Source organism: Schistocerca gregaria, chromosome 8 (assembly GCF_023897955.1).
Source record: "Schistocerca gregaria isolate iqSchGreg1 chromosome 8, iqSchGreg1.2, whole genome shotgun sequence".
Classification (NCBI taxonomy): Eukaryota; Metazoa; Arthropoda; class Insecta; order Orthoptera; family Acrididae; genus Schistocerca; species Schistocerca gregaria.
The window spans coordinates 22,312,765-22,336,613 of NC_064927.1; the positions used below are offsets into that span (position 1 = coordinate 22,312,765).

General features: G+C 47.6%; 8 non-coding genes across 8 annotated transcripts; all 8 read left to right on the forward strand.

The window, feature by feature from the left end:
- Nucleotides 1–581: 581 nt before the first annotated feature.
- Trnak-cuu (transfer RNA lysine (anticodon CUU)) lies at nucleotides 582–654 on the forward strand. Its single transcript has one exon. It is a non-coding gene; the product is annotated as a tRNA-Lys (tRNA).
- Nucleotides 655–2,109: 1,455 nt separating this feature from the next.
- Trnak-cuu (transfer RNA lysine (anticodon CUU)) lies at nucleotides 2,110–2,182 on the forward strand. The gene has a single exon. It is a non-coding gene; the product is annotated as a tRNA-Lys (tRNA).
- A 6,940-nt stretch (nucleotides 2,183–9,122) lies between these two features.
- Trnak-cuu (transfer RNA lysine (anticodon CUU)) lies at nucleotides 9,123–9,195 on the forward strand. Its single transcript has one exon. It is a non-coding gene; the product is annotated as a tRNA-Lys (tRNA).
- A 1,449-nt stretch (nucleotides 9,196–10,644) lies between these two features.
- Nucleotides 10,645–10,717, forward strand: Trnak-cuu (transfer RNA lysine (anticodon CUU)). Its single transcript has one exon. It is a non-coding gene; the product is annotated as a tRNA-Lys (tRNA).
- Nucleotides 10,718–12,184: 1,467 nt separating this feature from the next.
- On the forward strand, nucleotides 12,185–12,257 carry Trnak-cuu (transfer RNA lysine (anticodon CUU)). The gene has a single exon. It is a non-coding gene; the product is annotated as a tRNA-Lys (tRNA).
- Nucleotides 12,258–13,700: 1,443 nt separating this feature from the next.
- Nucleotides 13,701–13,773, forward strand: Trnak-cuu (transfer RNA lysine (anticodon CUU)). Its single transcript has one exon. It is a non-coding gene; the product is annotated as a tRNA-Lys (tRNA).
- A 1,434-nt stretch (nucleotides 13,774–15,207) lies between these two features.
- Nucleotides 15,208–15,280, forward strand: Trnak-cuu (transfer RNA lysine (anticodon CUU)). Its single transcript has one exon. It is a non-coding gene; the product is annotated as a tRNA-Lys (tRNA).
- Nucleotides 15,281–16,716: 1,436 nt separating this feature from the next.
- Nucleotides 16,717–16,789, forward strand: Trnak-cuu (transfer RNA lysine (anticodon CUU)). Its single transcript has one exon. It is a non-coding gene; the product is annotated as a tRNA-Lys (tRNA).
- Nucleotides 16,790–23,849: the final 7,060 nt, after the last annotated feature.

Genomic DNA, 23,849 nt, shown 5'->3' on the forward strand with positions numbered 1-23,849 from the left:
TCAGGGGTGTGAGCGTTCCGAGATGAGTCATATACAAGTTGCACTTGGTTGTCAGTGAATGTGTGGCCTAATGGATAAGGCGTCGGGCTCCTGATCTGAAGATTACGGGTTCGAATGCTGTCACGCTCGTGTTTTATCAGTTCTGAAAAAGAAACATACCGTTTTAATGTAGCATTTGAGCAGTACGAAACCGTCTGAATGTTGCTGTTGACCATTTTCTGCTTGGAGATGCTCTTGGGTTTGAAAAACACACTTTAAGACCGGTGTTAACTAGCGAAATGGTCGGCAGAGTGCCGTCACCCCGAGTTTCCACTGGCACTTGCACATCTAAAACAACGTCGGAAAGTAACTCGTTCGCCTTTTGAGTCACATCAAGTATGAGTGTTAATTTTGACGCCACTAGCTCTGCAGGTTATCATGCATTTCCTTTACCTCTCAGAAAAGATTATGAAATAAAAGTGAAGTACGTGACGAGTGTGACGTTAGGAAAACATTAGGCAGCATGCAGAGATTCTGTATGGGACCACCCAACCCAAACGAGTACTGTGTGACGTGCTACCCGGCAAGTATTCACTGAAGCAGCCGGGCTAGCTCAGTCGGTAGAGCATGAGACTCTTAATCTCAGGGTCGTGGGTTCGAGCCCCACGCTGGGCGGAACGGAATTTTGTTCCGCTGCAGATGTAAATTACCGTTTTTCTGATTAACGTGGTGTAATGGAAATAGCAACTTCAAACTTTGCCTACGTCTCTGTCAGTCGCAAAGAAACTGTATTTGAAGGTGAAGGTGATTTTGTAGACATGTGTGAAAGACATGTTCTGAAATGCAAGTGTTGTTGTTTGGAGAGCACATCGGTTATGTGTCAGATGTGTGGCCAAGCAGTAATGGGTCGCCATAGATGCAAATATTAGTCGGTAATATGAAGTGTTGTCAGCTGAAGTATGATGATCCGGACGAACGTAAGGACGAAGTACGCAAAAGTACCGCTAGGCCGCGTCTCTTTAGCGCAGTGGTAGAGCACTGGAATAGTAAACCAAGGGTCGTGATTTCCATCCTCACAAGAGGAGGCCGTATTTCGGAAATCAATTACGCGTCGTGGCCGTATAGCAAACAGTATCTGTGATGACGAACAATTAGCGACATGCCTTTTACTAAGGATTACTCTCAGATGTGATTAAGGCGAATGGCGCAGATAAAGCCTTTGCCAAAGCGGTACAGCATCAGGTGGGACGAGGCAGTCTGAATTACATTTTATAGATGTATTTCTCACATATGTCAGAGCCTCTCGCGGTCGTCGTCGTCGTCGTCGTCGTCGTCGTCGTCGTCGTCGTCGTCGCCGCCGCTTCTGCAGAAGTAGCAAATGGCCATCGTGGCAAATGCGGCGAGGCACGCCCTGCCTTCGATTCCGTATGCACAAAGTGTGTGGTCTTGTTTCCCAGTCTATCTTTGGTCGGTCACGTAAGAGGTTGAATGTAACGAATAGGTGGGAAAGAGCAAGGGCAGCGGATGTGTAGAACGAAAACACAAATTATCAGGGGTGTGAGCGTTTCGAGATGAGTCATATACAAGTTGCACTTGGTCGTCAGTGACTGTGTGGCCTAATGGATAAGGCGTCGGGCTTCCGATCTGAAGATTACGGGTTCGAATGCTGTCACGCTCGTGTTTTATCAGTTCTGAAAAAGAAACATACCGTTTTAATGTAGCATTTGAGCAGTACGAAACCGTCTGAATGTTGCTGTTGACCATTTTCTGCTTGGAGATGCTCTTGAGCTTGAAACACACACTACAAGACCGGTGTTAACTAGCGAAATGGTCGGCAGAGTGCCGTCACCCCGAGTTTCCACTGGCACTTGCACATCTAAAACAACGTCGGAAAGTAACTCGTTCGCCTTCTGAGTCACATCAAGTATGAGTGTTAATTTTGACGCCACTAGCTCTGCAGGTTGTCATGCAATTCCTTTACCTCTCAGAAATGATTATGAAATAAAAGTGAAGTACGTGACGAGTGTGACGTTAGGAAAACATTAGGCAGCATGGAGAGATTCTGTATGGGACCACCCAACCCAAACGAGTACTGTGTGACGTGCTACCCGGCAAGTATTCACTGAAGCAGCCGGGCTAGCTCAGTCGGTAGAGCATGAGACTCTTAATCTCAGGGTCGTGGGTTCGAGCCCCACGCTGGGCGGAACGGAATTTTGTTCCGCTGCAGATGTAAATTACCCTTTTTCTGATTAACGTGATGTAATGGAAATAGCAACTTCAAACTTTGCCTACGTCTCTGTCAGTCGCAAAGAAACTGTATTTGAAGGTGAAGGTGATTTTGTAGACATGTGTGAAAGACATGTTCTGAAATGCAAGTGTTGTTGTTTGGAGAGCACATCGGTTATGTGTCAGATGTGTGGCCAAGCAGTAATGGGTCGCCATAGCTGCAAATATTAGTCGGTAATATGAAGTGTTGTCAGCTGAAGTCTGATGATCCAGACGACCGTAAGGACGAAGTACGCAAAAGCACCGCTAGGCCGCGCCTCTTTAGCGCAGTGGTAGAACACTGGACTAGTAAACCAAGGGTCGTGAGTTCCATCCTCAAAAGAGGAGGCCGTATTTTGGAAATCAATTACGCGTCGTGGCCGTATAGCAAACAGTATCTGTGATGACGAACAATTAGCGACATGCTTTTACTAAGGATTACTCTCAGATGTGATTAAGGCGAATGGCACAGATAAAGCCTTTGCCAAAGCGGTACAGCATAAGGTGGGACGAGGCAGTCTGAATTACATTTTATTGATGTATTTCTCACATATGTCAGAGCCTCTCGCGGTCGTCGTCGTCGTCGTCGTCGTCGTCGTCGTCGTCGTCGTCGTCGCCGCCGCCGCTTCTGCAGAAGTAGCAAATGGCCATCGTGGCAGATGCGGCGAGGCACGCCCTGCCTTCGATTCCATATGCACAAAGTGTGTGGTCTTGTTTCCCAGTCTATCTTTGGTCGGTCACGTAAGAGGTTGAATGTAACGAATGGGTGGGAAAGAGCAAGGGCAGCGGATGTGTAGAACCAAAACACAAATTATCAGGGGTGTGAGCGTTTCGAGATGAGTCATATACAAGTTGCACTTGGTTGTCAGTGAATGTGTGGCCTAATGCCACAGTCGGCCTTTGGCTGTGGAGCGGTGCGGTACGTCCCGGCCGCTCCGTGTCGCGTTTCCGGGTGTGTTGTTGTTTACCGCGCCGGCGCGCTAGTGTTACGTATTGCCGTCACGTTCCTGACACACGATGGCTCTTTCGTATCGGAAAGCCACGATCAAGCTGCAGTTCGACACTACGTACTCTAGACCCAAGGCCCACGAAGTAGAGCGTTTTTTACGCGATGTGGTACATGTTGATCCTAACGAGCTGATCGGTATCCACTTATCTATTGTCTCCAGCGTCGTATATCTTAAGTTCACTGACGACGAAGCATGTGACAAACTTCTCAGACGCTCGACGGCAGGTTATCGATTCTGCCACTCAGACGGAAACGTGGGTGTGGTGACGCTTGAACGTGCTGGATTGGGAATCCAAAATGTGCGCGTGTTTGAGCTCCCTTTTGAAGTTCCAGCGGATTTGGTCACCCTTGCTCTTCGACCCTATGGAACAGTTCTCGGCCACACGGCCGAAAAATGGAAGACCTTCGACACCTACCCTGTCCTTAACGGGGTGCGACAAGTCCGTATTGACCTGCATCGCCATATTCCTTCGTATCTCACGATCGCTGGTTGCAGGGCAATAATTATTTACGACGGTCAGCCGAGAACCTGCTCCGGTTGTGGCCAGACGGGACACATGCGTACCGAATGCCTGCAACGCCGTCTCGCGCAGACACCCTCGACCGACCAGATTCGTCCGTCGACACCGACCTCTCTGCCGATTACGTATGTTGCGGCGGCGAGACGGGAGACGCCAGCTGTATATGACGACCCCACTGTATTGGTGCGAGCTTTGGAGGACCCTGCAGTAGCTTCCACGGAGCCCCAAGCGTCTTTCAGTGCTGATGCTACTGATGTCCTTTCGTCGGACCCCGGCGCACCGTCACAACGGTTCGCCGACGGTGCGATGGAAGTTGAAGCACAGGATGCAGCGTCCTCCCCTTGCCCTACGTCGGAAACAGAGGCGCGGCAGCGTAAGCAGAAATCACCCAAGCGTCATAAGAAGCGACGCAAGACAACCGACGACGTAGAACAGCCCGAGGCGACACCGCTGGATGACGAGGTGCCTCAACCGCTCCACCGCGCCGACACAGGCGACCCTACCGTCTCACACGGTTCGACGTCTTCTCCCACTACCGCTGGGTCTGGACCACATGGGGATGCGGGAGATCACCGCAGCTCCGACACCGGGGATGCACCCTTGCCTCCGTCTGCCTCTCGAGATCCAGTGGTGTCAACGTCCCTGGGCGACTGGGCGCAGGAGATGGAGTTGCAGGATGCGTTTCAGAACCAAGAAGATGCACCGATGCCGATGGCAGCGTCTACGCGGCCGGCGACAGACGCCTAGGACGGCATGAGCACCTCTCGTCGCTGCCTAGCACTTCGCAAGAACGGCGCTCCACGTCACGACTACTGCCCTCCTGTCATACCATGGTCACCTCCCGAGACTTGATGGACCAGGCATACCGCCTCGCCACGATCAACGTCAATGGCATTACATCTGATGTCAAGACCCGTATGCTGAAGGATACGTTACGCGCTGCGGATCTGGACGTTGTTTTCCTTCAAGAAGTCCGATCAGGACTCTGTCTCGATGCCTACGGATATGACGCCTACACTATGCCTGCAGATGTGGGCGGCGGAGGTACGGCGATTCTACTGCGGGAAGGGATAATGGCCACTGATGTCTCCTATTTACCGTCGGCCCGGGGGGTCGCACTCACGATTGGTACAGTACGTCTGGTGAACTTATATGCTCCTTCAGGCACCGGCAAAAGGAGAGAACGGCGCACCTTTTTTGCCGAAGATATAGCCCCGCTCTTCCAGGGCAATACCGACCACTTGGTAGTAGGCGGCGATTTTAATTGTGTGCTCCGCCCATCCGACCAGGAGCCACACTATACCACCTGCCCGGCACTCCAGGCACTTGTACAGGACTTGGCCTTGTCGGACACCTGGATCATCCAACACGGCGACCGTCGAGCACATACCTACTTTACTAGTCACTCCGCGAGCCGTTTGGATCGAGTCTACGTCACCCGCGGCCTGCGATCGGCCGTTGTCGACGCTGAGATGTGGCCGGCAGCGTTCACGGACCACCTCGCATATGTGTGTACTCTCACCCTTCCCCGCCAGCGCGTCCGCCGAAGTAGGGGTCCGTGGCGCCTCAATGTGGCCATTCTTGATGAGATAAATTGCAGACGCGCAGTCGAGTCCACATGGAGCAATTGCCACCGGCGTTTACCCGCCTACCGTTCTGTACTTCAATGGTGGTTACGGTGTGCAAAACCCGCACTGTGCCGAACATTAGTCAGCTATGGACGCGACCGAGCGCGCTGGTATACTGCGACTACTGATTTTTACTATACTGCGCTCCGCGAACTGGCTGTACAACCGCCGTCGCCAGAGCGACAATCAGCAGTACAACGCGTCAAGGCACAATTGCTTCGTATCAACGCCGTACGTCTTGCGGGTGTGCGGGTGCGAGCGAGGACGACTGATGATGTTCGTGGTGAACGACCTTCCCTCCACCATATCATTCAAGAACGCCGAAGACGCAAGAGGCAGCTCATTACCGAGGTTGAGACGGAGGACGGGCGACGCGTTGACGCACAAATGGATATCGTCCGAGCGTTCACACAGTCATATAAACTTCTTTACGAGAGGGAGTCCCACATGAATGTAGGGGTCAGGGAAGTCCTATCTGACCTACCAGTCTCTCGGAACCTACAAGATGATGCTACGCTCTTGTCGGCGGTGACTTTGGAAGAACTGCGAGAGGCTCTGTTGCGTGGCTCTCCCAACAAAACGCCTGGTCCTGACGGCCTCCCTCTTGAATTTTACAAGCGGTTCTTTGATCTCATGGGCCCAATGTGGGTCAGGATGTACAGTGAACTCCTGGACGCCGATTTTCAGGTACCATCTGACTTTACTGAGGGTCTCTTGATCCCTGTGCCCAAACCCGGCGGAGGCCGTCGCCCTCTTGATTTTCGCCCGTTGACAATGCTAAACACTGACTATAAGCTGTTGACACGCATGCTCCGTGAGAGGCTCAAACCTACGGTAATGGCGGCCATTCACACTGATCAAACCTGCCTCGGGGGCGACACTAATGTGTTTACGACTTTAAGCACCTATAGAGACGTGGTGGCGCTCATGCAAACTTGCAGCCTCCAAGGCGCTCTTGTTGCGCTGGACTTCGACCATGCTTTCGACCGCGTTAACCATGGTTTCCTGCGTACTGTTATGGAACACATCGGTGTCCCGCGTCTGACGACGTCTGTTGTGCTTCGATTGATCCATGGGGCTGTCACGAGGATTATGATCAACGGCTGTCGGTCCGCCCCCGTCCGTGTCAACAGGTCCGTCCGGCAGGGTTGTCCTCTTTCTGCCATGCTCTTCGCCGTTGCCCTCGAACCAGCTCTTCACGGACTACGGCGACGCTTAGAAGGACTTACCCTCCGTTCCGTAACCTTTCGATGTGGTGCATACGCCGACGATGTGATGTTCTTAGCACGGTCTGGTGACGAAATACACACGGCGTTTTCCTGGCTCCACCAGTATGGGGCGGTGGCAGGCAGTGTGCTCAACCTTCGGAAATCACGCTACATGGAGGTGGGACGAGGAATGCCTGCAGGTCTGGACGTACCTCTGACAAAGGTCCCGATGCTCAAGTGTTTAGGGATATCACTACATCGACAAATACAACGCACGGCGGCCTTTACGTATCGTATGGTCTTACGACGACTCCGTTTAGAGGCTCGTCTCAATAAATTCAGATCATTGAACATTTTGCAACGCGCCCAATACGTTAATGTGTACATGGCTTCTCACCTTAACCATTACGCCCATGTACTGCCGATAACGGACACGATGGCTTCCAGGATACAGGCAGTGTTTGGACACGTGGTGAACGATGGTGCTGTTTTCAAGATCCGTTTTGTTACGCTTACTTTACCCTTCGACAAAGGCGGTGTTGGACTCACTCACGTCAAGCACAGAGCGCTGGCACTGTATCTCCGTTCCATGAGGCGACTCTGGCTTTCACCAACAGCCAGTCTCCCCGGCCTACTGATTGAAGAAGTGGCCCCACGTACGCTGTACCCACCGGTACCAGTTGGACATTTATCGCCGTCGCTGTCACACATTAGAACGTTTTTCGTAGAGCATAGCTATGTGTTGCGGGTTATATCGGAGACACGGAATCCGACAGCGAAGACTTATTATAGTGCTCTCCAGCACTGGACTCCGGATAACGACATTGTACGGCGCCACCCTACGGTCGACTGGCCACGAGTATGGCGAGCCATCCACGCGCCGTTCCTGTCTACTTTCGTGCGGTCGACGTGGTATGTGGTCGTTAACGAGAAACTTCCAACCCGACAACGGCTGCATGCCATTCACCTAATTGACGACCCTGTGTGCCCCCGTTGCACGACGTTAGACACGGACGAACATAGACTGAACTGTGGCCCCGCGCGTGAGTGCTGGAAACTGATCCGCCAGATCCTGGCTTTCCTGCTCCGCCGCCCCTACGTTTCGATTTTACCCCAAGAACTCTTTCATCCCGACGCTGTCTATTTCCCTATGACCCGGATGAATGCGGTTAATTGGGTACGAGGAATGGCGATACACTACATATACCGCGATGGAGACAAAGACGTCCTCGATTTATGGTACTATATGATCGACGAGTTTCTGGTCTTAACGAACAGACAGGATTACCGGAACCTTTTTGCGAACTATTTGGGTTCGTCATTCATGGACCCACCACCCAGCTGGGGTGTGCCGGGTGTGAGAAGACATTAACTTGTAGATGTGATCTTTCCACGATTCCCCTATGGTAACAGAAACAGTCTCTGACTGTGTGCAGCGGCCCCGGGCGCTCCAACGATTGGTGGCTGGTGATGTCCAATGCAATGACGACCGCCCGTTCCTGGCCGCCCGCCTAGCAATGTGACCGCGGCGAGCAAGATGGCCCTTTTTAGTTCACTTTATTGGCAACTTTTTGCGCATGGCTGCCCTGTTTTTTTTTTATGCATTCTCAAAAAAAAAAAAAAAATGTAGTTAGTAGTTTGTGAAATAAGCATTGTAGGCTGTGATTATATTTTTGTTGAGCTTAATAATTAGTGTGTGTAGAAACACCATTTTCTTTAAGTATTCATTGACATATTTCTGCACATGTTATTTGCATAAGTGCCTTAGTACAACTTCAGTTTTGTGGCTTTGTCATCGCATTTCCATGAAAGTAACCAAAAAGATGGGAGGTTATTTTATGCACAGACTGATTTTTTCTTTTCTTTTTTTGTAATATTTTTATTTTCCATTTGAAGTGTAAAATTTGAGCTTAATAGTTATGTTCTGCACCACAAAGGTGAAGCTTTGTAAGACTTTTCCCAATAAGTTGTTTTCTTGTAAGAAAAAAAAAAAAAAAAAAAATGGATAATGCTTCGGGCTCCCGATCTGAAGATTACGGGTTCGAATGCTGACACGCTCGTGTTTTATCAGTTCTGAAAAAGAAACATACCGTTTTAATGTAGCATTTGAGCAGTACGAAACCGTCTGAATGTTGCTGTTGACCATTTTCTGCTTGGAGATGCTCTTGGGTTTGAAAAACACACTTTAAGACCGGTGTTAACTAGCGAAATGGTCGGCAGAGTGCCGTCACCCCGAGTTTCCACTGGCACTTGCACATCTAAAACAACGTCGGAAAGTAACTCGTTCGCCTTTTGAGTCACATCAAGTATGAGTGTTAATTTTGACGCCACTAGCTCTGCAGGTTGTCATGCAATTCCTTTACCTCTCAGAAAAGATTATGAAATAAAAGTGAAGTACGTGACGAGTGTGACGTTAGGAAAACATTAGGCAGCATGGAGAGATTCTGTATGGGACCACCCAACCCAAACGAGTACTGTGTGACGTGCTACCCGGCAAGTATTCACTGAAGCAGCCGGGCTAGCTCAGTCGGTAGAGCATGAGACTCTTAATCTCAGGGTCGTGGGTTCGAGCCCCACGCTGGGCGGAACGGAATTTTGTTCCGCTGCAGATGTAAATAACCGTTTTTCTGATTAACGTGGTGTAATGGAAATAGCAACTTCAAACTTTGCCTACGTCTCTGTCAGTCGCAAAGAAACTGTATTTGAAGGTGAAGGTGATTTTGTAGACATGTGTGAAAGACATGTTCTGAAATGCAAGTGTTGTTGTTTGGAGAGCACATCGGTTATGTGTCAGATGTGTGGCCAAGCAGTAATGGGTCGCCATAGCTGCAAATATTAGTCGGTAATATGAAGTGTTGTCAGCTGAAGTCTGATGATCCAGACGACCGTAAGGACGAAGTACGCAAAAGCACCGCTAGGCCGCGCCTCTTTAGCGCAGTGGTAGAACACTGGACTAGTAAACCAAGGGTCGTGAGTTCCATCCTCAAAAGAGGAGGCCGTATTTTGGAAATCAATTACGCGTCGTGGCCGTATAGCAAACAGTATCTGTGATGACGAACAATTAGCGACATGCCTTTTACTAAGGATTACTCTCAGATGTGATTAAGGCGAATGGCACAAATAAAGCCTTTGCCAAAGCGGTACAGCATAAGGTGGGACGAGGCAGTCTGAATTACATTTTATAGATGTATTTCTCACATATGTCAGAGCCTCTCGCGGTCGTCGTCGTCGTCGTCGTCGTCGTCGTCGTCGTCGCCGCCGCCGCTTCTGCAGAAGTAGCAAATGGCCATCGTGGCAGATGCGGCGAGGCACGCCCTGCCTTCGATTCCATATGCACAAAGTGTGTGGTCTTGTTTCCCAGTCTATCTTTGGTCGGTCACGTAAGAGGTTGAATGTAACGAATGGGTGGGAAAGAGCAAGGGCAGCGGATGTGTAGAACCAAAACACAAATTATCAGGGGTGTGAGCGTTTCGAGATGAGTCATATACAAGTTGCACTTGGTTGTCAGTGAATGTGTGGCCTAATGGATAATGCGTCGGGCTCCCGATCTGAAGATTACGGGTTCGAATGCTGTCACGCTCGTGTTTTATCAGTTCTGAAAAAGAAACATACCGTTTTAATGTAGCATTTGAGCAGTACGAAACCGTCTGAATGTTGCTGTTGACCATTTTCTGCTTGGAGATGCTCTTGGGTTTGAAAAACACACTTTAAGACCGGTGTTAACTAGCGAAATGGTCGGCAGAGTGCCGTCACCCCGAGTTTCCACTGGCACTTGCACATCTAAAACAACGTCGGAAAGTAGCTCGTTCGCCTTTTGAGTCACATCAAGTATGAGTGTTAATTTTGACGCCACTAGCTCTGCAGGTTGTCATGCAATTCCTTTACCTCTCAGAAAAGATTATGAAATAAAAGTGAAGTACGTGACGAGTGTGACGTTAGGAAAACATTAGGCAGCATGGAGAGATTCTGTATGGGACCACCCAACCCAAACGAGTACTGTGTGACGTGCTACCCGGCAAGTATTCACTGAAGCAGCCGGGCTAGCTCAGTCGGTAGAGCATGAGACTCTTAATCTCAGGGTCGTGGGTTCGAGCCCCACGCTGGGCGGAACGGAATTTTGTTCCGCTGCAGATGTAAATTACCGTTTTTCTGATTAACGTGGTGTAATGGAAATAGCAACTTCAAACTTTGCCTACGTCTCTGTCAGTCGCAAAGAAACTGTATTTGAAGGTGAAGGTGATTTTGTAGACATGTGTGAAAGACATGTTCTGAAATGCAAGTGTTGTTGTTTGGAGAGCACATCGGTTATGTGTCAGATGTGTGGCCAAGCAGTAATGGGTCGCCATAGATGCAAATATTAGTCGGTAATATGAAGTGTTGTCAGCTGAAGTATGATGATCCGGACGAACGTAAGGACGAAGTACGCAAAAGTACCGCTAGGCCGCGTCTCTTTAGCGCAGTGGTAGAGCACTGGACTAGTAAACCAAGGGTCGTGATTTCCATCCTCAAAAGAGGAGGCCGTATTTCGGAAATCAATTACGCGTCGTGGCCGTATAGCAAACAGTATCTGTGATGACGAACAATTAGCGACATGCCTTTTACTAAGGATTACTCTCAGATGTGATTAAGGCGAATGGCGCAGATAAAGCCTTTGCCAAAGCGGTACAGCATAAGGTGGGAAGAGGCAGTCTGAATTACATTTTATAGATGTATTTCTCACATATGTCAGAGCCTCTCGCGGTCGTCGTCGTCGTCGTCGTCGTCGTCGTCGTCGTCGTCGTCGTCGTCGTCACCGTCACCGCCGCTTCTGCAGAAGTAGCAAATGGCCATCGTGCCAAATGCGGCGAGGCACGCCCTGCCTTCGATTCCGTATGCACAAAGTGTGTGGTCTTGTTTCCCAGTCTATCTTTGGTCGGTCACGTAAGAGGTTGAATGTAACGAATAGGTGGGAAAGAGCAAGGGCAGCGGATGTGTAGAACGAAAACACAAATTATCAGGGGTGTGAGCGTTTCGAGATGAGTCATATACAAGTTGCACTTGGTCGTCAGTGACTGTGTGGCCTAATAGATGAGGCGTCGGGCTTCGGATCTGAAGATTACGGGTTCGAATGCTGTCACGCTCGTGTTTTATCAGTTCTGAAAAAGAAACATACCGTTTTAATGTAGCATTTGAGCAGTACGAAACCGTCTGAATGTTGCTGTTGACCATTTTCTGCTTGGAGATGCTCTTGAGCTTGAAACACACACTACAAGACCGGTGTTAACTAGCGAAATGGTCGGCAGAGTGCCGTCACCCCGAGTTTCCACTGGCACTTGCACATCTAAAACAACGTCGGAAAGTAACTCGTTCGCCTTTTGAGTCACATCAAGTATGAGTGTTAATTTTGACGCCACTAGCTCTGCAGGTTGTCATGCAATTCCTTTACCTTTCAGAAATGATTATGAAATAAAAGTGAAGTACGTGACGAGTGTGACGTTAGGAAAACATTAGGCAGCATGGAGAGATTCTGTATGGGACCACCCAACCCAAACGAGTACTGTGTGACGTGCTACCCGGCAAGTATTCACTGAAGCAGCCGGGCTAGCTCAGTCGGTAGAGCATGAGACTCTTAATCTCAGGGTCGTGGGTTCGAGCCCCACGCTGGGCGGAACGGAATTTTGTTCCGCTGCAGATGTAAATTACCGTTTTTCTGATTAACGTGATGTAATGGAAATAGCAACTTCAAACTTTGCCTACGTCTCTGTCAGTCGCAAAGAAACTGTATTTGAAGGTGAAGGTGATTTTGTAGACATGTGTGAAAGACATGTTCTGAAATGCAAGTGTTGTTGTTTGGAGAGCACATCGGTTATGTGTCAGATGTGTGGCCAAGTAGTAATGGGTCGCCATAGCTGCAAATATTAGTCGGTAATATGAAGTGTTGTCAGCTGAAGTCTGATGATCCAGACGACCGTAAGGACGAAGTACGCAAAAGCACCGCTGGGCCGCGCCTCTTTAGCGCAGTGGTAGAACACTGGACTAGTAAACCAAGGGTCGTGAGTTCCATCCTCAAAAGAGGAGGCCGTATTTTGGAAATCAATTACGCGTCGTGGCCGTATAGCAAACAGTATCTGTGATGACGAACAATTAGCGACATGCCTTTTACTAAGGATTACTCTCAGATGTGATTAAGGCGAATGGCACAGATAAAGCCTTTGCCAAAGCGGTACAGCATAAGGTGGGACGAGGCAGTCTGAATTACATTTTATAGATGTATTTCTCACATATGTCAGAGCCTCTCGCGGTCGTCGTCGTCGTCGTCGTCGTCGTCGTCGTCGTCGCCGCTTCTGCAGAAGTAGCAAATGGTCATCGTGGCAAATGCGGCGAGGCACGCCCTGCCTTCGATTCCGTATGCACAAAGTGTGTGGTCTTGTTTCCCAGTCTATCTTTGGTCGGTCACGTAAGAGGTTGAATGTAACGAATGGGTGGGAAAGAGCAAGGGCAGCGGATGTGTAGAACCAAAACACAAATTATCAGGGGTGTGAGCGTTTCGAGATGAGTCATATACAAGTTGCACTTGGTTGTCAGTGAATGTGTGGCCTAATGGATAATGCGTCGGGCTCCCGATCTGAAGATTACGGGTTCGAATGCCGTCACGCTCATGTTTTATCAGTTCTGAAAAAGAAACATACCGTTTTAATGTAGCATTTGAGCAGTACGAAACCGTCTGAATGTTGCTGTTGACCATTTTCTGCTTGGAGATGCTCTTGAGCTTGAAACACACACTACAAGACCGTTGTTAACTAGCGAAATGGTCGGCAGAGTGCCGTCACCCCGAGTTTCCACTGGCACTTGCACATCTAAAACAACGTCGGAAAGTAACTCGTTCGCCTTTTGAGTCACATCAAGTATGAGTGTTAATTTTGACGCCACTAGCTCTGCAGGTTGTCATGCAATTCCTTTACCTTTCAGAAATGATTATGAAATAAAAGTGAAGTACGTGACGAGTGTGACGTTAAGAAAACATTAGGCAGCATGGAGAGATTCTGTATGGGACCACCCAACCGAAACTAGTACTGTGTGACGTGCTACCCGGCAAGTATTCACTGAAGCAGCCGGGCTAGCTCAGTCGGTAGAGCATGAGACTCTTAATCTCAGGGTCGTGGGTTCGAGCCCCACGCTGGGCGGAACGGAATTTTGTTCCGCTGCAGATGTAAATTACCGTTTTTCTGACTAACGTGATGTAATGGAAATAGCAACTTCAAACTTTGCCTACGTCTCTGTCAGTCGCAAAGAAACTGTATTTGAAGGTGAAGGTGATTTTGTAGACATGTGTGAAAGACATGTTCTGAAATGCAAGTGTTGTTGTTTGGAGAGCACATCGGTTATGTGTCAGATGTGTGGCCAAGCAGTAATGGGTCGCCATAGCTGCAAATATTAGTCGGTAATATGAAGTGTTGTCAGCTGAAGTCTGATGATCCAGACGACCGTAAGGACGAAGTACGCAAAAGCACCGCTAGGCCGCGCCTCTTTAGCGCAGTGGTAGAACACTGGACTAGTAAACCAAGGGTCGTGAGTTCCACCCTCAAAAGAGGAGGCCGTATTTTGGAAATCAATTACGCGTCGTGGCCGTATAGCAAACAGTATCTGTGATGACGAACAATTAGCGACATGCCTTTTACTAAGGATTACTCTCAGATGTGATTAAGGCGAATGGCGCAGATAAAGACTTTGCCAAAGCGGTACAGCATAAGGTGGGACGAGGCAGTCTGAATTACATTTTATAGATGTATTTCTCACATATGTCAGAGCCTCTCGCGGTCGTCGTCGTCGTCGTCGTCGTCGTCGCCGCTTCTGCAGAAGTAGCAAATGGCCATCGTGGCAAATGCGGCGAGGCACGCCCTGCCTTCGATTCCGTATGCACAAAGTGTGTGGTCTTGTTTCCCAGTCTATCTTTGGTCGGTCACGTAAGAGGTTGAATGTAACGAATGGGTGGGAAAGAGCAAGGGCAGCGGATGTGTAGAACGAAAACACAAATTATCAGGGGTGTGAGCGTTTCGAGATGAGTCATATACAAGTTGCACTTGGTCGTCAGTGACTGTGTGGCCTAATAGATAAGGCGTCGGGCTTCGGATCTGAAGATTACGGGTTCGAATGCTGTCACGCTCGTGTTTTATCAGTTCTCAAAAAGAAACATACCGTTTTAATGTAGCATTTGAGCAGTACGAAACCGTCTGAATGTTGCTGTTGACCATTTTCTGCTTGGAGATGCTCTTGAGCTTGAAACACACACTACAAGGCCGGTGTTAACTAGCGAAATGGTCGGCAGAGTGCCGTCACCCCGAGTTTCCACTGGCACTTGCACATCTAAAACAACGTCGGAAAGTAACTCGTTCGCCTTTTGAGTCACATCAAGTATGAGTGTTAATTTTGACGCCACTAGCTCTGCAGGTTGTCATGCAATTCCTTTACCTCTCAGAAATGATTATGAAATAAAAGTGAAGTACGTGACGAGTGTGACGTTAGGAAAACATTAGGCAGCATGGAGAGATTCTGTATGGGACCACCCAACCCAAACGAGTACTGTGTGACGTGCTACCCGGCAAGTATTCACCGAAGCAGCCGGGCTAGCTCAGTCGGTAGAGCATGAGACTCTTAATCTAAAGGTTGTGGGTTCGCGCCCCACGCTGGGTGGAACGGAATTTTGTTTCGCTGCAGATGTAAATTACCGTTTTTCTGATTAACGTGATGTAATGGAAATAGCAACTTCAAACTTTGCCTACGTCTCTGTCAGTCGCAAAGAAACTGTATTTGAAGGTGAAGGTGATTTTGTAGACATGTGTGAAAGACATGTTCTGAAATGCAAGTGTTGTTGTTTGGAGAGCACGTCGGTTATGTGTCAGATGTGTGGCCAAGCAGTAATGGGTCGCCATAGCTGCAAATATTAGTCGGTAATATGAAGTGTTGTCAGCTGAAGTCTGATGATCCAGACGACCGTAAGGACGAAGTACGCAAAAGTACCGCTAGCCCGCGCCTATTTAGCGCAGTGGTAGAGCACTGGACTAGTAAACCAAGGGTCGTGAGTTCCATCCTCAAAAGAGGAGGCCGTATTTCGGAAATCAATTACGCGTCGTGGCCGTATAGCAAACAGTATCTGTGATGACGAACAATTAGCGACATGCATTTTACTAAGGATTACTCTCAGATGTGATTAAGGCGAATGGCGCAGATAAAGCCTTTGCCAAAGCGGTACAGCATAAGGTGGGACGAGGAAGTCTAAATTACATTTTATAGATGTATTTCTCACATATGTCAGAGCCTCTCGCGGTCGTCGTCGCCGTCGTCGTTGTCGCCGCCGCCGCTTCTGCAGAAGTAGCAAATGGCCATCGTGGCAAATGCGGCGAGGCACGCCTGCCTTCGATTCCGTATGCACAAAGTGTGTGGTCTTGTTTCCCAGTCTATCTTAGGTCGGTCACGTAAGAGGTTGAATGTAATGAATGGGTGGGAAAGAGCAAGGGCAGCGGATGTGTAGAACGAAAACACAAATTATCAGGGGTGTGAGCGTTTCGAGATGAGTCATATACAAGTTGCACTTGGTCGTCAGTGACTGTGTGGCCTAATGGATAAGGCGTCGGGCTTCCGATCTGAAGATTACGGGTTCGAATGCTGTCACGCTCGTGTTTTATCAGTTCTGAAAAAGAAACATACCGTTTTAATGTAGCATTTGAGCAGTACGTAACCGTCTGAATGTTGCTGTTGACCATTTTCTGCTTGGAGATGCTCTTGAGCTTGAAACACACACTACAAGACCGGTGTTAACTAGCGAAATGGTCGGCAGAGTGCCGTCACCCCGAGTTTCCACTGGCACTTGCACATCTAAAACAACGTCGGAAAGTAACTCGTTCGCCTTTTGAGTCACATCAAGTATGAGTGTTAATTTTGACGCCACTAGCTCTGCAGGTTGTCATGCCATTCCTTTACCTCTCAGAAATGATTATGAAATAAAAGTGAAGTACGTGACGAGTGTGACGTTAGGAAAACATTAGGCAGCATGGAGAGATTCTGTATGGGACCACCCAACCCAAACGAGTACTGTGTGACGTGCTACCCGGCAAGTATTCACTGAAGCAGCCGGGCTAGCTCAGTCGGTAGAGCATGAGACTCTTAATCTCAGGGTCGTGGGTTCGAGCCCCACGCTGGGTGGAACGGAATTTTGTTCCGCTGCAGATGTAAATTACCAATTTTCTGATTAACGTGATGTAATGGAAATAGCAACTTCAAACTTTGCCTACGTCTCTGTCAGTCGCAAAGAAACTGTATTTGAAGGTGAAGGTGATTTTGTAAACATGTGTGAAAGACATGTTCTGAAATGCAAGTGTTGTTGTTTGGAGAGCACATCGGTTATGTGTCAGATGTGTGGCCAAGCAGTAATGGGTCGCCATAGCTGCAAATATTAGTCGGTAATATGAAGTGTTGTCAGCTGAAGTCTGATGATCCAGACGACCGTAAGGACGAAGTACGCAAAAGTACCGCTAGGCCACGCCTCTTTAGCGCAGTGGTAGAGCACTGGACTAGTAAACCAAGGGTCGTGAGTTCCATCCTCAAAAGAGGAGGCCGTATTTTGGAAATCAATTACGCGTCGTGGCCGTATAGCAAACAGTATCTGTGATGACGAACAATTAGCGACATGCCTTTTACTAAGGATTACTCTCAGATGTGATTAAGGCGAATGGCGCAGATAAAGCCTTTGCCAAAGCGGTACAGCATAAGGGGGGACGAGGCAGTCTGAATTACATTTTATAGATGTATTTCTCACATATGTCAGAGCCTCTCGCGGTCGTCGTCGTCGTCGTCGTCGTCGTCGTCGTCGTCGCCGCCGCCGCTTCTGCAGAAGTAGCAAATGGCCATCGTGGCAAATGCGGCGAGGCACGCCCTGACTTCGATTCCGTATGCACAAAGTGTGTGGTCTTGTTTCCCAGTCTATATTTGGTCGGTCACGTAAGAGGTTGAATGTAACGAATGGGTGGGAAAGAGCAAGGGCAGCGGCTGTGTAGAACGAAAACACAAATTATCAGGGGTGTGAGCGTTTCGAGATGAGTCATATACAAGTTGCATTTGGTCGTCAGTGACTGTGTGGCCTAATGGAGCAGTTGCGAGTCAGCCGCCGAGCGGGACGGACGTGTGGCGGAGCTGGACGTCTGGCTGTAGTAAACATAGGCTGAGTCGCTGCGTTTGACGTTAGTGGTGCTGCTAAGCCGCTATTCGTGTTGCACTTGTATTCATGAAGTTCTAGAATGAATAGGTCGAATTATTTGAGGAAAGACACAATCAAGTTTACTTTCGATCGAAATTTCGTTCGACCTAAAGCATTTGAAATTAAAGCATGGTTTATCGAAAAAGTATTGATTAACGGTGATGATGTTGTCGGAGTTTATCTCTCGTTTGTGACAAATGCTGTGTATCTGAAGATGAAAAGTCCAGAATTATGTAGTTCCATTGTGGATCGTTGCGGAGGTAGCGTGAAGTTTAATCATTCTGATGGGAATGTGAGTGACGTTGCTGTTAGTCATGCTGGGTACGGGATTCGTACGATCAGAGTGTTTGAGCTCCCTTTTGAAATTCCGCCCGAAGAACTTAATGTTGCCCTTCGGCCTTATGGCAGAATTATTTCCAATGTGGCAGAAAGGTGGTCTGAAGCTCATATGTTTCCTGTCTTGAACGGCGTAAGGCAAATTAAGATTGAATTACAGAAGCATGTCCCCTCTTATCTTAATATTTGTGGGTATCGTGCTTTGATTATCTATGATGGGCAACCGCGGACTTGCGCTTTATGCAATTCCACGGAACATATTCGTGCAGAATGTTCACGGAGGCGTGTCCCGCAGTTACCGCGTGACGAGATGCCGAGTTCCGGCCCTGTTGTTGGTATGAAGTTGTCATACGCTGCCGCTGCTGACTTCCGCAGCCGAGGCGAGTCGGTGCCGCCTGTGCGCGGGGAGCCTGCTGCCTCGCGGGCGGTTGTCGATGATACTCCGGCTTCAAGCTCTAGATTTGCGGATGGTCTGCCGATCAGCTCCGCGCCCCTCGAATCTATGCAGACGCCAACTTTTTCCAACTCTCCCACTGTGGTTGCTCGTTCTTCCGCGGACTCGGCCGAAGATCCCCAAATACCCGCAACGGAGGTTTCCTTGCGTCGTCAGGATTCCCACCAACGTGAGGATATTGCCACTAGCTTCAGAGGAGTGGACGCTTCAGGCATCCACTCTGCGGGAACTATGAACGAAGATAGCAATCTGGACATTGGTTTCACGTTGGCGCCCACAGAAGACACTTGCGTCAAGGAAACCACAACGAGCGATAGTGTAGAATTGGAGACTGGGTTGCTACCAGTGGGAGCCATGGATAAAGATGCGCCTCCTTCTGCCGTTGTGGAATGCGATACGCGGACTTTTGTCCGAAAAAAGGAACAGGCGACGTCAGACGTATCATCCGGTACTTCTCCTGACAGGTCGCAAACTTCATCTCCTGCTAGATCGCCGAAGAGATCTTCGAAGAAAGGCAAGAAGAGGAGATTGGCACACAAAGCAGCAGAGAGTTTAGCTCCTGCATTGCGGGAAAAGTTAAAACATTTAAGGGATAATGAACGACTACGAGAACAATGCCCAGTAGCACGAGTTAACGAGTGTACTGAAGCGGAGATGAGTCGTGCCGATGCAGATGATCTTCAACAACAACCTCGCGCACCGCTTGGCGTCGCAGGTTTGCAGACCGGCACTACTATGGATTTAGACCGAACTGTCTCAGGAAAAGGACTTGATTGGGCCGTTGCCCAAGAAGATCGCACCGACCACGGAATGGAGATGGACCTGACACATGCTAGTGGCATTTAATTTTTTTTTTAATGTCTATTTTTCTTTCTGACAGACAGAATGGAATGGTACAGACGTGACTCTGCATGGGGTATACTTCATTAGCCAATTTCTTTTACCTGCACCTATGCCAACGGAACTGACATATAATGTGACCACGATTAATATAAATCGGATTCGCAGTGAAACGAAAGTCGCTTCTTTAAAAGATTTCCTTTACCAGTCGGATACTGATATAGCCCTCCTACAGGAATTTAATGTCCACAACTTTTATGTCCCAGGTTTTCAAGAGATTTTAAATATTGCACCGGAAGCCACATGTGGGACTGCGATCCTTGTCAAAGATGGTATTGATGTGAAGGATATCTGTCTGTTAGAAAATGGGAGGGGCATCAGTTGTAAAATTTTTACTACTACTGTTTTAAATGTATATGTCCCCTCTGGTAACAACGCTAGAGATGATAGGGCTAATTTTTTTAAGAACGATATATTCTATTTACTTAAGGGGAATCCGGCGGAAGCTTTAATCGGTGGTGACTTTAATTGTGTACTTCACAAAAAGGATCAGCGACCAAATTTTAACTTCTCCAGGGAACTGGCGGCTTTGGTGACAAACATGAAGTGGACAGACGTGTGGGAAAGCAAATACCCCACGTTAGTCAAATTTACGTACATCAGTAGTCGCTCGCAAAGCAGAATAGACAGAATATACGTCACAGCAAACCTGGAAAATAAAATCAGTAGTATCGAAGTAATTCCCACTACCTTTTCGGACCATCTCGCAGTGAAATGCAGCATTCGGTTTCAGAAGCAAGGAACGTATTGGGGTCGCCTCTTATGGAAGCTGAATACCCATATGTTGTTTGAGGGTGCCCTATCAAGAACAGTAGCGGAGGTATGGCAGGCTGCTCTACGTATGCGCCATAAATACAGCTCTCGCCTTGCGTGGTGGACCTCATGTGCTAAAAAGAAATTGAGATCATCCCTAATAGCTTACGGGAGGGAGCGAGCGATGTGGTCTCGCAATACCGTTGAATTTTACTATACATGCTTAAGGGAACTATCAGCTCAGCAGATGACTGATGAGGTTTTCATTGAAATAAAGAAGATCAAGGCTCACCTCATAAGTCTCAAGCGACAACAGCTGGAGGGTTTAAAAATTAAATCTCGTGTCCCGACAACAGTGGAGGACGAAAACGCATCGCTGTACCACTTACTCGAACATGAAAGAAATAGAAGACGAGCGTTTATTGCTTGTCTTAGAGTGGGCGATAACTGGGTGCTGACGGAACACTCTGACATTTTAAATGCAGTTTATGGATTTTATCGTACGTTATATACTGATACCCGGTATAATCTAGACTGTGCGAACGATTTGCTACGAACTACAGGTATCGACAACGTTATCAATGACGAGGACAATGTGTCCCTTACCACTGCGATCACATGTGAGGAGGTGTTTGATATACTTAAATATTCGCCTACCCGTAAGTCCCCAGGGCCTGATGGCTTGCCTGTAGAGTTTTATTGTAAATTTTGGCCTCTCATCGGTAATCAATTCACAGAAGTGATAAATGAAGTGTTGCAAGGTGTTACTGTTCCACACGAGTTCAAAGAAAGCGTAACTGTGCTAATACCAAAGGGAAGGAACGCGACAGTTAAAGATCTCAATCAATTGAGACCAATATGTTTGATGAACTCGGATTATAAAATAATTGCACGTGTACTGAAGGAAAGACTGAGACCTCTAATGGAGAAGATCATAGGTGACCACCAAACCTGTCTCTCGGGGCGGAATATTTTTAAAACTGTTTGTGAATATAGGGATGTCTCTGCAATTTTTGCAACGTCATCCTCACCAGGAGGCCTTGCCTTTATCGACTTCTCAAAGGCTTTTGACAGGGTCAACCACTTATTTTTGTTCAGAACGTTGACCTATGTGGGTTTTAGTCAACATTTTGTGCAAGTTTTAATTAACATTGTTGAAGGCATCCAAACACAAGTGTCTGTAAATGGGCATTTCACTCCACCCATTGAAATTCGCAACGGCGTCCCGCAGGGAAGTCCTTTGTCAATGCTCCTGTATGTTGTTGCACTGGAGCCTTTACTAAGGAGACTCGATGTCGATCTTGAGGGCATCACGATATCTGGCGTTAACAACGTCACCAATGCATATGCTGATGACGTTGGAGTGGTTATTCGTAGTAACGAAGATTTAGAGAAATTAACTACGAATATTCAGATCTTTTGTGAAGCTACAGGCGCTAGGGTTAACGAGGTGAAGAGTTCGTTTTTAAATCTTAAAGGTCTTCAAGATGTCCGTTTGGAATGGGCACGCTCCATCGATCGTCACACCGCTCTGGGTGTCACCTTTTACCGATGTCCGCTTCAGACCATGACCTACAATTGGAAGAAAGTACTGGATACAATCAGAGGAGCAACAATACTCAATCAGACCAGACATCTGAACATTAAACAACGAATCAGAATAATTAATTGGTCCATTTTATCAAAAGCTATATGTTGTTGTTGTTGTTGTCATCAGTCCTGAGACTCGTTTGATGCAGCTCTCCATGCTACTCTATCCTGTGCAAGCTGCTTCATCTCCCAGTACCTACTGCAACCTACATCCTTCTGAATCTGCTTAGTGTACTCATCTCTCGGTCTCCCTCTACGATTTTTACCCTCCACGCTGCCCTCCAATGCTAAATTTGTGATCCCTTGATGCCTCAAAACATGTCCTACCAACCGATCCCTTCTTCTAGTCAAGTTGTGCCACAAACTTCTCTTCTCCCCAATCCTATTCAATACCTCCTCATTAGTTACGTGATCTATCCACCTTATCTTCAGTATTCTTCTGTAGCACCACATTTCGAAAGCTTCTATTCTCTTCTTGTCCAAACTAGTTATCGTCCATGTTTCACTTCCATACATGGCTACACTCCAAACAAATACTTTCAGAAACGACTTCCTGATACATAAATCTATATTCGATGTTAACAAATTTCTCTTCTTGAGAAACGCTTTCCTTGCCATTGCCAGTCTACATTTTATATCCTCTCTACTTCGACCATTATCAGTTATTTTACTTCCTAAATAGCAAAACTCCTTTACTACTTTAAGTGTCTCATTTCCTAATCTAATTCCCTCAGCATCACCCGATTTAATTTGACTACATTCCATTATCCTCGTTTTGCTTTTGTTAATGTTCATCTTATATCCTCCTTTCAAGACACTGTCCATTCCGTTCAACTGCTCTTCCAAGTCCTTTGCCGTCTCTGACAGAATTACAATGTCATCGGCGAACCTCAAAGTTTTTACTTCGTCTCCATGGACTTTAATACCTACTCCAAATTTTTCTTTTGTTTCCTTTACTGCTTGCTGAATATACAGATTGAATAACATCGGGGAGAGGCTACAACCCTGTCTCACTCCTTTCCCCACCACTGCTTCCCTTTCATGCCCCTCGACTTTTATGACTGCCACCTGGTTTCTGTACAAATTGTAAATAGCCTTTCGCTCCCTGTATTTTACCCCTGCCACCTTTAGAATTTGAAAAAGAGTATTCCAGTCAACATTGTCAAAAGCTTTCTCTAAGTCTACAAATGCTAGAAACGTAGGTTTGCCTTTTCTTAATCTTTCTTCTAAGATAAGTCGTAAGGTCAGTATTGCCTCACGTGTTCCAACATTTCGACGGAATCCAAACTGATCCTCCCCGAGGTCTGCATCTACCAGTTTTTCCATTCGTCTGTAAAGAATTCGCGTTAGTATTTTGCAGCCGTGGCTTATTAAACTGACAGTTCGGTAATTTTCACAACTGTCAGCACCTGCTTTCTTTGGGATTGGAATTATTATATTCTTCTTGAAGTCTGAGGGTATTTCGCCTGTCTCATACATCTTGCTCACCAGCTGGTAGAGTTTTGTCATGACTGGCTCTCCCAAGGCCGTCAGTAGTTCTAATGGAATGTTGTCTACTCCGGGGGCCTTGTTTCGACTCAGGTCTTTCAGTGCTCTGTCAAACTCTTCACGCAGTATCGTATCTCCCATTTCGTCTTCATCTACATCCTCTTCTATTTCCATAATATTGTCCTCAAGTACATCGCCCTTGTATAAACCTTCTATATACTCCTTCCACCTTTCTGCCTTCCCTTCTTTGCTTAGAACTGGGCTGCCATCTGAGCTCTTGATATTCATACACATGGTTCTCTTCTCTCCAAAGGTCTCTTTAATTTTCCTGTAGGCAGTATCTATCTTACCCCTAGTGAGATAAGCTTCTACATCCTTACATTTGTCCTCTAGCCATCCCTGTTTAGCCACTTTGCACTTCCTGTCGATCGCATTTTTGAGACGTTTGTATTCCCTTTTGCCTGCTTCATTTACTGCATTTTTATATT